Source organism: Delphinus delphis, chromosome 20, assembly GCF_949987515.2.
Source record: "Delphinus delphis chromosome 20, mDelDel1.2, whole genome shotgun sequence".
NCBI classification, from domain to species: domain Eukaryota; kingdom Metazoa; phylum Chordata; class Mammalia; order Artiodactyla; family Delphinidae; genus Delphinus; species Delphinus delphis.
Genome location: NC_082702.1, coordinates 42,724,688 through 42,738,460, shown reverse-complemented (window position 1 = coordinate 42,738,460; position 13,773 = coordinate 42,724,688). Strand labels below are relative to the sequence as shown.

The window sequence follows — 13,773 nt, the reverse complement described above, 5'->3', positions numbered from 1 at the left end:
AAATCAAAGTGGGAAACTCCAGCAAATCTGTAGATTTTTTTTATGGAGAACACCTTAAAACGTTTTATTCTGAAAATTTTTTGAGTTTAAAATTTAAATTTTTTAATTTTTAATTAAAATTTTAATTAAAATTAATTTTAATTAATTTTAATTAAAAAAATTTTGTTTGTAAGAATAGTATAAAGAACTTCCATAAAATTTTTTTTCTTAACCATTTAAGAATAAGTTGTAGACATCATGCCCCTTCAGCACTTAAATATTTTAGAGTGATAACATCTTTGTTCTTAGGAAATACAAAGTCAGAAATTTAATATTAATATCATTATCTATTAAGTAGTCCATATTCATATTTCTCATATTGTCTCACTACTATCCTGTATAGCATTCAATATGAGACGCAATCTGGCCTCACATGTTATATTTGGTTGCCGTGCGTCTCTAGTCTCTTTTAATGTGGAGATTCATCTTTGTCTTGATACAGACTTTTTTTTAAGATAATAGAGAAATTAGTTTGCAACAGGTCCCTCAGTCTGAGTTTGATGATGCTTCCTCCTCAAGATTAGATTTAGGTTATATGGAATACATTTTTGGCAGGAATACCATTGAACTGATATGGTGTCCTAAGGGTATCACATATCAGGAAGCACACACTATCACTTTGTCCCATTGTTGGTAATATTAACTTTGATGACTTGGTTAAAGTGGTGTCTGTCAGGTTTCTTCACTCTAAAGTTATTCTTTCTCCCTTTATAATTTGTAGGAAGAGAGTTTGAGACCATGTCAATATCCTGTTCCTCATTAAACTTTGTCCCAATAGTTTTAGCATACATTGACAATTCTTGACTGAATTATTACTCAGATGAGTGTAAAACATTTTCAAAAAAGATTTAAGCAAATCCTACTTTATTTTAATGATGACTTATTTTCCGTATCCATGAAGCTTTCTTTATACTATGGTGCTGTCTTACAGTGTTTGGAAAGTTGCTTTGAGAAATAAAGAGACATAGGGAGGAACACAACTCTTTTTCCCCCCCCCGCAGCTTTATTGAGAGAACATGGTTCTTATTCAGGGAAATTCAGAGAAGACTTTGGTGGTGGAATCCTATCCCACTACCTCATTTTATCTTCACTAGAGTATATAGATCAATAGAGTATAAACAAAACTGAAGGAAATTGGGACAAAAAACAATCCTATTTTGGAAATAGAGATGATTTTTAAAAGGTATAATTTTGAAGTAATGTGTTCAATTGCTTTTTTTAATACTCACCAAGAGTAAAAAAAAAAAAAAAAAAAAAAAAAAAAAAAAACACAGAGGAAATGTGAAACAGAATAGTGTACCAGAGTTTAAAACTCTTCTCCTGAACCGTTTTTATAATATTCCTATGTAACAATAAACCATACGATGCTGCCATTGTATTTGTTAAAAATGCTTGCATATCAGCAGTTTCATACACCTGCTAGCTTCCTGACATTCCAAGTGCTTAAGTCAGATGATCCCTGGCCAAGGAGGATGTTACAAAGTAAAGCAATCTATGCATCATTATGAGGAAGGTGGACAAAAATCAACCCTAATGCCTCTTCTAACCTCTTCATAATTTGTGAATGGCTTATGCAATCCTCTTTCAAGCTGAGTCCAAAGAGGGACTTCTCTCTGCTTCCTTAACATGATAGAGTTACCTTTTTCACACTGTTTTGCAAGTGTTTACTCATTTATACCTCTAACTATAGAATATATGAGGGCAGGTTATTTGGGTATAAAGGGAGACGGTAACCCCTGAAGGCTGGAGATTTGTTATAAAAATTATATAAGGTTATAAAATAGAAAACTTTATAACTGGCTGTAGGAAGAAAATCACTGTTTTGTCTACATATTGACTCAGACCAAATACCTAAGTTTCACTCAGTGTTTTTAATGATAAAATTTGAACAAATGACTGCATGTGTAATTTTTACATCTATAAAGTTATTATTATAACCCCAAACCTTGCCTTCCTAACAAATATGTTATGGTGCTAACCAGTTGATCATTGTGAAGAATTTGAGTTTCTTGCAGAAAACTATTACATAAAAATAAAGAACGATACACTGCATAGATGTGTTATGTCGAGACTATTCATTTCCCATTTATAAAAGTGGATCTCTAAATACACACAACAAGCTGTAGTTAGTAAATTGAAACACCATAAAATGATTGATTTTTTAAAATTTAAATCGTGCTAAATAACCACGATTTAGCACGATAATATTTATTCCTAAATAACCAAATCCTCATTTATACTGCTAACTAACTCTTTAGTACATTTGCAAATAGAACATATTACATTCCTATCATCTAACAACTCTCCCATTAGCTACAGTAAATACTCTGCACTTTCGTTACCCATCAGTTCCCCCATAGAGTTATGGGTTATAAGTTTAATCGTTTCATTTGCATATCCAGCTGAGGTAAATTAGAAAAAGTCCCCACACTCATTACACTTTACTGCATTACAAACACAGATGTCTGTTTCTCTAGACCTGCTTAACCTTGACCTAAAGAAAGAGATTAGAGTAATACAGTGAGAAAATAGACACTGTTCACTTGGCTTCTCACGTCTGAACTACAATGAATTTCCTAGAAAATAAGAGAATTTGTTTTTTAATTACGAAGGTAACCACAAAAAAATTGTAATAATCAGATATTGCTTTCCTTAGTTATGGATTATCTGGGTTTTTTTTTTTTTTTTTTTTTTTTTGCAGTACGCAAGCATGTGGGATCTTCCTGGACCGGGGCACGAACCCGTGTCCCTGCATCGGCAGGCGGACTCTCAATCACTGCACCACCAGGGAAGCCCTATCTGGGTTTTTTAAAATATTTATTTATTTATTTGGCTGCACCAGGTCTTAGTTGAGCATGCGAGATCTTTAGTTGCAGCATGAGCAATCTTTTAGTTGCAGCATGCGGAATCTTTTAGTTGCAGCATGTGGGATCTAGCTCCCTGAACAGGGATCGAACCCAGGCTCCCTGCACTGGGAGCGTGGAGCCCTAGCCACTGGACCACCAGGGAAGTCCCATGGATTATCTGTTTAAAACTCTTTGGCTATTATTTCCCTGGACAAGTAGACATGAAAAACTTCTCTATAAAGAGAAACTTCACTGCATTAAGAAAAATATCATTTTCTTTAGTGAAGAAAGTAACACCCAGCTGCCATCTAGCTTAGTGTGAAAACTTGTGGAGTCATATCACAAAAGTATAGACCAAAAGGCCAAGGAATAGGCAGCCAAGGGCTCTCTGAAGTTTGTGGCTTTCGCTCGCTAGTAGTGTCATAAATCTCCATCACTGGTACTTTTATAACCTCTCCTGATCCCCTCATATCACCCCTAGAAGATTCTTTACAACATGCCTTTATAGTCACAATCACATAGTTCACAGAGGCAGACCATTTGTTTGTAATTATGTGGTGAATCTTTGATGAAGGACGATCATCCCAGTTGTCATATCCTCATACACAATGGGGGCTAGCCATTTGTACATCTAACTTGTTAATAGCTGTAATCAAAAATTCAACACAGAATTAAACTTGAAGAAGTATCTTTAAACTTCACATGAAAATCAGCAAAAAACAATGTCTATGATGCTTAAGGTAGCTTCAAGGGAGCCTCTGAAACTCAACCAAATGAACCATTTTCAAGTTTAACTATGAAGGACACAGAAAATACTTGGCTTCACACTCAAGTTAAAATCACATTAAGTACATGAGGCTCAGAGAGATGTCTCCTTCAAGATAAACAAATGGATAAAGGGAACCGAAAAAGGAAAAAAAACCCAAAAAACAGAAAGAGGTAAGTATTCTAGAAAATATTTAAATGCAAAAATTAACATAGGTAACATATGAAAAATGTATGACCCAGAAAGACATATCAATGACCAAGAGAATACCTCAATAGAACGTATAAAATTGTGTTTTATCTTTACAGCTAAGGCATCTTTACCGTGAAGCTAATAAAGTTTCAGCTTTAGGGCCTCTCACTTGTACAGGCCCCTTTCAAAGCTCTGGACAGGCCTTAGAAATATGTTTTTATAAAATTTTCAAAGTCAAGATATTTTTTAACCATAATTAGTTAAGACACTGTCTCTTTCCACTCCGACTTCCCTGTCACACTCCCCTTGCGTCAGATGGCATTAGAGTGACTGTAGGCATTTTTGATGTTTAGTAAAGGAGTTAGGAACACACTGATTTGGGGTTTATGGGCTATAGGATGTGTTTTGCTGTCCCTTCCATGTATACTCGCTCATCTTCCCGGAGGAATGGCTTCCAGGAATACTCCTTACTTCCCACTGTGCCCACTCACCCAGCTACATAAAGGAGCAGGGTCAGGAGTTGTATCATGACATGACAAGGTTTGAAAGGTATGAAGCCAGAAGCTAGTCTGTAAAAAATTCTTCCAATCATTAGATGTATAAAATTGCAAACAGAGGATTCAATTCTCATCAATGCACAGTCAAAATAGAAGCTCTCTCCTGTCAGAAATGATACAGTGTGTACAATTTGAAACACATCATACACATCTTTCTTCTCTTTAATAGGAAAGCTTGAAAATACCATTTTAACCATAATTTAGAAAGATGTCTTATAAGATTTTAATAAATAGGAAGAAATTACAGACCCCTGATTTAGATGTATGTTAAGGATATCTTCTTTGGGCTTCTTTAAATTTATTTATTAAAGAGCTGAAAATTCAGATAAATATAATGGAATATTTAACAAAAGAGGTAAAATGAGTGTTGAAATCAATAGAAATTACTCTGACATCAAGAAAAGAACTGTATCAAAAATGTTTAATCATACCAAAAGCAGTAATTCATTACAGGAAGAAATAAACGTTGCCTAGTCAAAATGAATACATTCTTGGATTGTTTGATCACTAAATTAATAAAGAGGAGGAACTCAAATGAACACTTTGGGGAAAGATTAAATGTCTTCCTGATTCCATAGGAAGCTCTGATATTGATGAAATAACAGACCTTACAATGCACAAGGATATCCACAACGAGTGTTGTCAATTCAAAGACCAAGACTGTTCACTGTCCAAGAAATGCCTTCAAATCTTATATCCCATACGGAAAAGAAAACTGGGGACAATTTTCCTAAATTTGAATTATAAACATTCTTAAAATATTACATGGCATTACCAGTAAAGAGTAAGGACACTAAAATAAACTTTTCTAAGATCAACAATTTTTTTAAAAAATTGTCAATCAACCATGCTAAAAAAAAAAGACTGAGCTATCTTTCCGTCCTCTCAATAGAAAGCAAAATTATTTAAAAATCACTATCAAATACATGTATTAAATCATGTTGAACACTCTAAACTTTACAATATTATGTATCAATTATATCTTAGTAAAGTTGGGGGAAAAATAAAAATAAAAATAATCACTGTCAAGACTATGCAGTCAAAAACCATAAGGAAAAAAGTATCACAGAGCTGTGTTGGGCAGTTAATTAATAAAAATGATATATTATTTTCCTGGATCATGTGAGTTTTGTTCTATTTGTCCACTTTTTAAGCTTTGTAATTTTGTCTTCTTTTTTCAATCTAAATATTTATTTTCATACTTAGTTTTGTATCCACCATGTTATGTTTTCTTAAAAGAGGGCTCTAAAATCATATAAGCCCCACTAATCCTGATTCTGCCCCTGCCTCAAAGCCACAGTGTCTATTTCACGTATGCTCAAGAGGTTGCAGCAGAACATTCACAATGAAGCAAGGTTTGCCCTGCCACTCTGTTCAGAATCCTGATGGGGCAAAAAGTAAATATCAAAGTGAAACTTCCTCATGAAAATGGGACTGAACTTATATCTCAGTGGATACATCCCTCCCAAAAAGAAACAACAGCAATCCTTGTCTTTGCCTAGAAATCAAGAGTTATAGCTGCTCTCTCAACTGTTGCAATGTTGATCCTCAGCTAAATATCCCAGATCATCATGTCTAAAGAACTGTGCACAAACCATCTTGTTCAGGTTATGTTTCCCCCTCTGAAGCACAACATTTTTCTTTATTAAAAAGTTACTAATGTAAAAAAAAAAAAGTATAGGAGAGTCAAACTATCTCTAATTTTTGTTTAGGTTACTGAAAAAGTGGAATTTTCACTAGCCTCCAGTGTTTCCAAACACATTAGGTCCACAATTGTTTTCAGTCCTGTAAAATTTCTTCGATTCTCATTCACATTTCCTATGTTATACCTCCTTCCTTTTGTCTTCCTAAACTTCCTCTCCAGTTTCCTATGTGATAAGACTTAAGAGGATACCAACATGCACTAATGGCAAATTCATTCTGAATGCTTTTGTAAACATAAAATCTTTGGGGGGTATAAAACAAAGGCTTAGAATATAAACTTTACTTTAAGCCAGCTGGTTATCATTTGGCCTGCCTTGAAACCCTTTAATCCCCAGCAATGAGCCAGTCTTTATCCTCAGAGCAGCGAAAGACTCTCAAACGTAAAACAACGAATACTTATGAGTCCCTTGTTGATCTATTTCTGCAAGAGATTTGGTAAGTTTTTCCAGCAACAAATCTTAAAATCACACTACTGAAAAGGGCTCAAAGAGGTCATCTCCTGTACCAGACTGCCAAAAACGACAGCACTTAAAATAATCAAAACAGATAGTCATTGCTCCAGTTCTTAAAATTTTTATGGGACAGGCATTTCTGTAAAAGACCACTCTGCATTTGTTTTGGATGCACTGTTGCTGAATGAAAATCTATAATGCTGGCAAACTGATCAATAATCCCTCAACTGAGAGAACACTGTAAAGATGTCACATCAGGAGAAACAACTAGCTCAAAGAATTAAGTTAACATGTATAACTCCCAATGGGAAGGTTTCACCTCCATGAAACATTTAATCAAATTAGGCACAGGAAACCACAGTAGTATATGGAAAAGGACCTTTTCATCAACGCTTTAATTAATATCCTTATTAATTACTCATCCAATGGAACACTAATCTATATAGATCAAGCTTTACTGGACTAAAAGGAAATCCCCTGAACAAAGATTCCTTTGGATTTGCCCAATATATCGTAAAGTTTTTTAAATTTTAAAAATAAAGTTACATAACATACCATGTAAAGTATACACAATGACTGGCCCTAAATCTACACCCTTACCTGTATCTACATCCTTGCCTTACAGTGGGTTTGGGTGAGTGACACGTGGGCAGTAATACCAGTGAAGTATCTCTCCTGAATGTTGTTCTACAATTCCCACAAGGCTGCTTTCTGTGTTTCTGTCCTCTAGTGGGCACAATTCTGTTATTGTGCCATCTACATTCCCTTATTGTATAATCATGGATGCCTGTTAAATGGACACAAGATTCATTTCACTTTCTCTATTTGTCTAATTTATAATCCCACACAGACAGCTAGAACACAAAGTAACAAATGCCAAAAGAATTACTGTTGCCGTGATAGTTTTCACAAATAAATTAAGTGTTAAGTAAGCTGCGTTCCACAAAGACCTAGTAATTCCTCTTTAAAGATAATTGAATAAATTAGTGGTATTGTCAACTTCTAAAGCTTTAACACATTTTAGAGATCATCATTTAACAGGACTGAGGCTAAATGATTTCTCCAAAGTATCCAATCCTGCTCAATGAAAAACCCAGGGAAAGAATGTACCCAATGCTGAGAGAAATTCCTATGTCCTTAGACTCAAATCAAATTCTGATAGGAGGGTGAACACCAACACCTTTAAAAAGACAAGTCAGTGTAAACCCAAAGGGTCTCTGGAGAGGAAAAGGAAGAAGAGTATCAGCAGGCTTTGATAAAGAAATGAAAAAAAATTTCACCACAGGCACATTCATTTCAAAAAATGTCAGTGGTAATAACCAAGTTGATGTTCATCTCAACACAAGACTTTGGGAGCATACATTTTTTACCTTCACAACTCTAATATGATTGCACATATCTTAATGTATTTATCTAATGGTTTTCATCCAGTATTACTCAGGGTTGTCCGGAGAAAAGGAACCAACAGGACATGTGTATGTGTGTGTGTTTGTAGATAGATAGACAGATTTTAAGGAATTGGTTCATTTGATTATACAGGCTGACAAATCCCCAATCTGCAAGGCAGGGTAACAGATAAGAGACTCAAGAAGTTCCTATTTCATCTCAAGTCCAGAGGCAGAATTTCTTCTTCTCAAGGGAACTCAGTCCTTTTCTACTAAAGCTTTCAACTGATTGGATGAGGCCCACCCATATTATGGAGGGTAATCTGCTTTACTCAAAGTCTACTGATTTAAATGTTAATCTCATCTTAAAAATACCTTTACATAAACATCTAGAATAATGTTTGACCAAATATCTGTGTACCACAGCCTAGCAAAATTGACACATAAAATTAACTACCACATATCCATCCATTCATTCAAAAAGCTTTTATTTGATGCTACAATGTGCAAAGCACTATGCTAAGTGCTGCTGACACAGAAATGTTAGCTTTTACACTAAAATTTTTTATTTATAACACTTAATGAGGGGAGCTACATTGGTTTGGCATACTTTTTGACCTACAACTTTTGCACATTTCTTAAAACTCTGTTATTGTCTTTATATAACTTTCTACAAGATTAACTGGCTTATGTGCTTCAGAAGCACATTAACACTGCTCTTAAGATATGAGTAAGAAAAATACCTTAGTGTATACTGCAAATCACAAACAACAATGCACTAATTTTAATACAGATACATGAAATATATCTTCTTACCATTATGGTGTAAACCAAGGTTTTAAAGTAATTTATTTATAATTCTTTTGAAAATAATGCCTTGAAGTAATTAATTTTTTTAATGGCCAATAGAGCTTTGGAAAGTGCAAAATGGTATGGGCAGAAAGGGCAAGAAATAGGTTATTTTTGACAAAGAGACAGTGACTTAAATGGTAACCTAAACCATGGGGTGTTCTTTTTATCATTCTTTTTTTCTTAGGTTAGGAGGTTATTAACCTGTATCCTGGGGTGAGTGAGCACCAATTACATCAATGGGATAGATAAATGAAATGCAAATTAAAAATTAAACATATTCTGACAACATTAGAGTCCTAACAGTATTTTTAATAAAAAAAAGAAAGATAAAAATGTTTTCTCCATTTTGATTTTTGATACAGTGATGGGGGAAGTGGTTTGATATATAAACCAATGCCAGCAAAAACAAAAGATTTTTGTGTTTTCCTTCATTCCTTATTTTACACACAGCAGTTTAACAAATGCATTTCAGTATCATTCAAATGGACTCTCTAATCAGTATTTTTTTAAACAGCTTTCTTTGGGAAATTATTGACTACTCTGTTTCAAATTAGAATGGCATATCTAAGGGTCAGGCCTGGGTTTTCACAAATATTTAACTACTTACGGACAAAAGCAATACTTTGCACCAATTGTCACCACTGATGTCATTTCAGAAGCCCTAGCTTTTTACCCACTTCACTGTAAAGAATACTTTTCCCTGGATAATCAGTCCTGTAGTCTATTAAAGTCCTGCAAATTCCAGGATCTGCCACTTATCAGCTATGTGGCCCTGATCACAGACTTCATCTCTCCCTGCCTCAGCTTCCTCATCCACAAAATGGAGAAATTAGGAAGTTGTTATGAAGAATAAATGAGTTAAGATTTGTAAAAGATTTAGAACAGTACCTAGTACATAATAAGTACTACATAAGTGTTAGTAACTACAATTTTTATTATACAGACTAAGACCAAAACTAATTACCTACAATGGTAACTTGCATCACAAAGAAATGTTTATTGGCTACCTTCCCTTCCTTTTTTCACTTCCCTAATGCCCTACTGTGCCTCAGATTCAGCTTCTGGGAGAAGCCAAATTAAAGTAAGCCCATTGAAATGACATGTTAGAAAACTCTGCAGTTAAAGAAAAGAGTTTTAGATCATGTTAGAGATGTTAGAATAATTAGAACTCATTGGGAAAAGCATCAGGCAGCGTGATGATATCAGTTTTGATCTTAACCTTTATCATCTATATGTATCCTGACCTTCAAAATCAGTGAGGAAAGGATGAACTAGTCAATAAATTGAAACCACTAGCTAACCATGGGCAGGGAATTAAATTAGACCTCTTACCTCAGATTGTACACCCCTACAAATGCCAAAAATGTAATCTTGATGTGGAAAAGGCCTTCTAAAAACAGAAAGCTTATTTCTGTACCCCAAGGTCTGCTTCCCAGCTTCCCACTGACCATGGAAATGAGGGGATGGAAGGAATAGAAATTGTGAAAGTGGCAGCTATAAGATTTGGAAACATTGCACATGAAGGACCTGAGGTTAAGTTTCAGAGGACTGTGTAACCTTAATCTTGGATGACAATCAAACAACCTGTACAGCATCATCTCTATCTTACTCTCATGCTCCAAAACCTTCCAAGGCTCTTTACTATCTATCAAGTGAAGTAAAAAGTCCTTTAGCTGAATATTGTGAGATTCAAGACCCTAATCTACTTCTCAGCCTCATTTTTAACACTCCCCTAATGTTTCTCCTACCCCTCAGTCATGCTGATCTTTACATTGCTGTACACACACACACACACACACACACACACACGCACACACAATGTGTCCTTTCTTACTTCCCTGCCTAGACTTGAGCTAGGTTCCCTACCTAGAGAGTTTTCCCTTTCACATCCCAGGTCCCTCTCAGAGCCACGGTTTCTCCACAAACAGTGGAATGCTAATGAGTGTTTAATAATCACCTCTGGGTGGAGGGAGCCCTGAGTTGTAGAGTTTGCCAATTTCTGTGGTGTAAATACTCTCACAGTGGGTGATTTCAACCTAATAAGGTGACATTAACCCACAGGCAAAATTCCTGAAAACATAACGATAGCCTGCAGAGACGCAATATAAGCCGATTACAGCCTGTCATCCTTCCTAATCCTCCCCCTCATGTCCCAGCACCCACCCCTGCACACAGTAGACATGATTTGAGCCTCCCTGGAACTTCCTCTCCCCTTAGAGCACTTCGTATTTAACTTGCATTATTCTCTTCATATGTTTCTTCAAGAATTTGCTTTATCTCCCTATAGATTAAAAACTATGTGAGGGCTGTTTCATTGTGTGTGTGTGTGTTTTTTTGTTTTTTGGGTTTTTTTCCCTTGTTAAAGCCCCTACAGAATTTGAGCAAGGGGGCCTGGACAATGGAGTTCTGAAGCATTGACTTCCCAGGGCCCAGAGCAAGATGGAGCAAAAAAACCAAAGATTCATAGAGAATGGTCAGGGAAATTTTTTACCTGCTCAAAAGTAGTAGTATGAAATTTGTCTTCTACTACAAAAGAAATGACAGCCTGTTGCCTTGAATGCTTGATCCTGCTTATTTACCCAATGTATTGATAGAAGTGAGTCATGGAAAAGAGAAAAGATAATCCAGGATATTTGCCTCCTGCTTTCAGTTTTGTCCTCTAGGCATGCCACCTGGGCCTCAACACCCAAGGAAACGTCTTGTCCTACAGAAAATGAATCCCATTCTCCTCCTCTCCTTATCCCCCTAAGGAAGTTTGCTCACTGAGAACATGATATTATTGAGGGTAAGGATCATGTCTTCTTTGCTTTTATAATCCCCAGGGCCAGCCTAGTGTTTGGTATCCAGCAGGAATTCAATGAAAGTATAGTAAGTAAGCAAAATAATGTTTTCATCCAAAAAAGGCAATGGATTTGGACTAATAGTAGAGTGGGTGTTATTCATATTCATATTCCTTCTCAATTGAGCCAAATTTTAGAGTCTTACCCAGGGAATAGATTGTAGCAGTCAGGACACCTGTTTGCCCCAAAACCTAAACACTGAACGACTTTTGAGTTCTCCATGTGCTTGTTATTAGGGTGATGTCAAGACTCAAATGACTTATATTCATTCTTCCCTCCTGCCAATACTTATCTAGTACCTTTCATGTGCCAGACCCAGTGCTAGACAATGAGCACATTTCTTCAATGTTAGCACTCATTTTTGCTCAATACAAAAGAATAAAAGAAAGTTTCATGAAATTCTTGAATGCCGTGAGACACAAGGCATGACACAATAGCATAACAATCTTAAAGAAAGTACCTACTTCCAAATGCACACTCGGTATATAAAACACACGTAGTTACCAATTTTTTCTAAACTACACATCTTTGAATTACACACAAAGAGAATTAATACTGGAAGGTTTTGAACACTATTAGTATGGTATTAAACATGTTTTAAGGTACAGTCCTAAGGAGACAATGAGCTCAAAGGGCTTGAAAAATTCAAGAAGCGTTTTCTAGATTTCTCAGAAAGTCTTTCCATCATGCAGCCTAAAATGTTGTCATTTAATGGTGGGATTTATCTGCTAGTCATAGACACTTGTCTGTGACAAACAATATGATAGTTCATTCATCAATAAGTATTGTCATTTTTACTGACAAAATGTGTGCCTTATCTAACTTCTCACCACCTCCACTGCTGTCATCCAGGTTAAGCCTCCATCATCTCTTATCTAGACTATTGCAGTAGCCTCCTAACACAGCAGTCAATGTCATCTTCCTAAAGCAGAAATCCAACCCACTCCAATGGCTTCTGTGGACTTAGGGAGTCTCCACATCACTCTCACTTCTGACACCAACTACAAAGTTCAGGGGTCTCCAAGATCACCAACATTATGACACCAACTGCAAGTTTGGGAGTCACCATGACTACCTTCAGGTTTGATCATTCTCTAGAAGGACTCATAGAACTCACTGAAAGCAGTTATACTCATGGTTATGGTTTATTACAGTGAAAGGATATAAACTGAAATCAGCCAGGTGAAGTGGAATGTGGGAACTCGAGGAAGATTCCATGCACAAAGCATCCAGTTGTCCTTTCCAGGGGAGTCATGTAAAGCACTAACTTCTCCCAGCAATGATGTGTGACAGTACTCTTGGAGTATTGCCAGCCAGAAAATCTCACCCAACACTTGATATCCACAGATTTTATTGGGGTTCAGTCACCCAGACACAATTGATTGCCTACATGGCTGATGTTTAGTCTTCAGTTTATCTGGAGGTTGAGCTGCTCTTGCATGGCCCCAGATCACCATCATAAATCACACTGTTAGACTATGTGGTGTGGCTCAAGATTCTCGGGTAAACAAAGACACTCTAAGTAAGCAGAAAATCACAAGGAGCTGCCAGAAGCCAAAGGCAAGGGCCAGACCTCTCTTTAGGTAAGTTTAATTGTTCCCAATACATTTAAAACAAAAACTTATCACAAAGCCAGATAAGATCTGGCCCCTACGTGCCTTTCCTACATCTCCATTTCCCCATCGGGTGCTGTGTTCCAGTCACATCAGCCTTCTTGTAGTTCCTGGGACACATCCAGCTCCAGCTCAGGGCTATTGTTCTTGCTGTTCCTTTTGTCTAAATGCCCTTCCCCAGATCTTCACGTGGATTCCTGCTGTTTATCAAATTAAATGCCACCTCCTCAGAGGTGTTCCCTAAACACCCTAGCAAAAGCAGCTGCAGCCTGCCTCCTAACACACACATGCACATGTGCACAGTGTACATACACACATGCACACACTACACATATGCACCACAAGCAGAGATGTGTACATGCACACACTGCACGAATGCACCACACACACACACACACACACACACACACACACATGCTCTCACTCTACCACATTACCCTGTTTTTCATCATAGCACTTTTTAGGACCTAAATTACGTTAACTATTTGTTTACTGCCTCTGTTGTTTACAGTAGAATGTTGTAAGCT

General features: G+C 36.4%; 1 protein-coding gene across 9 annotated transcripts in view; it reads right to left on the bottom strand.

Annotated features, from left to right (window-relative positions):
- Positions 1-13,773, bottom strand: part of ZFHX3 (zinc finger homeobox 3) — a 1,367,978-nt gene that overhangs the window by 1,177,032 nt on the left and 177,173 nt on the right. The gene's annotated exons all lie outside the window — the stretch shown is intronic.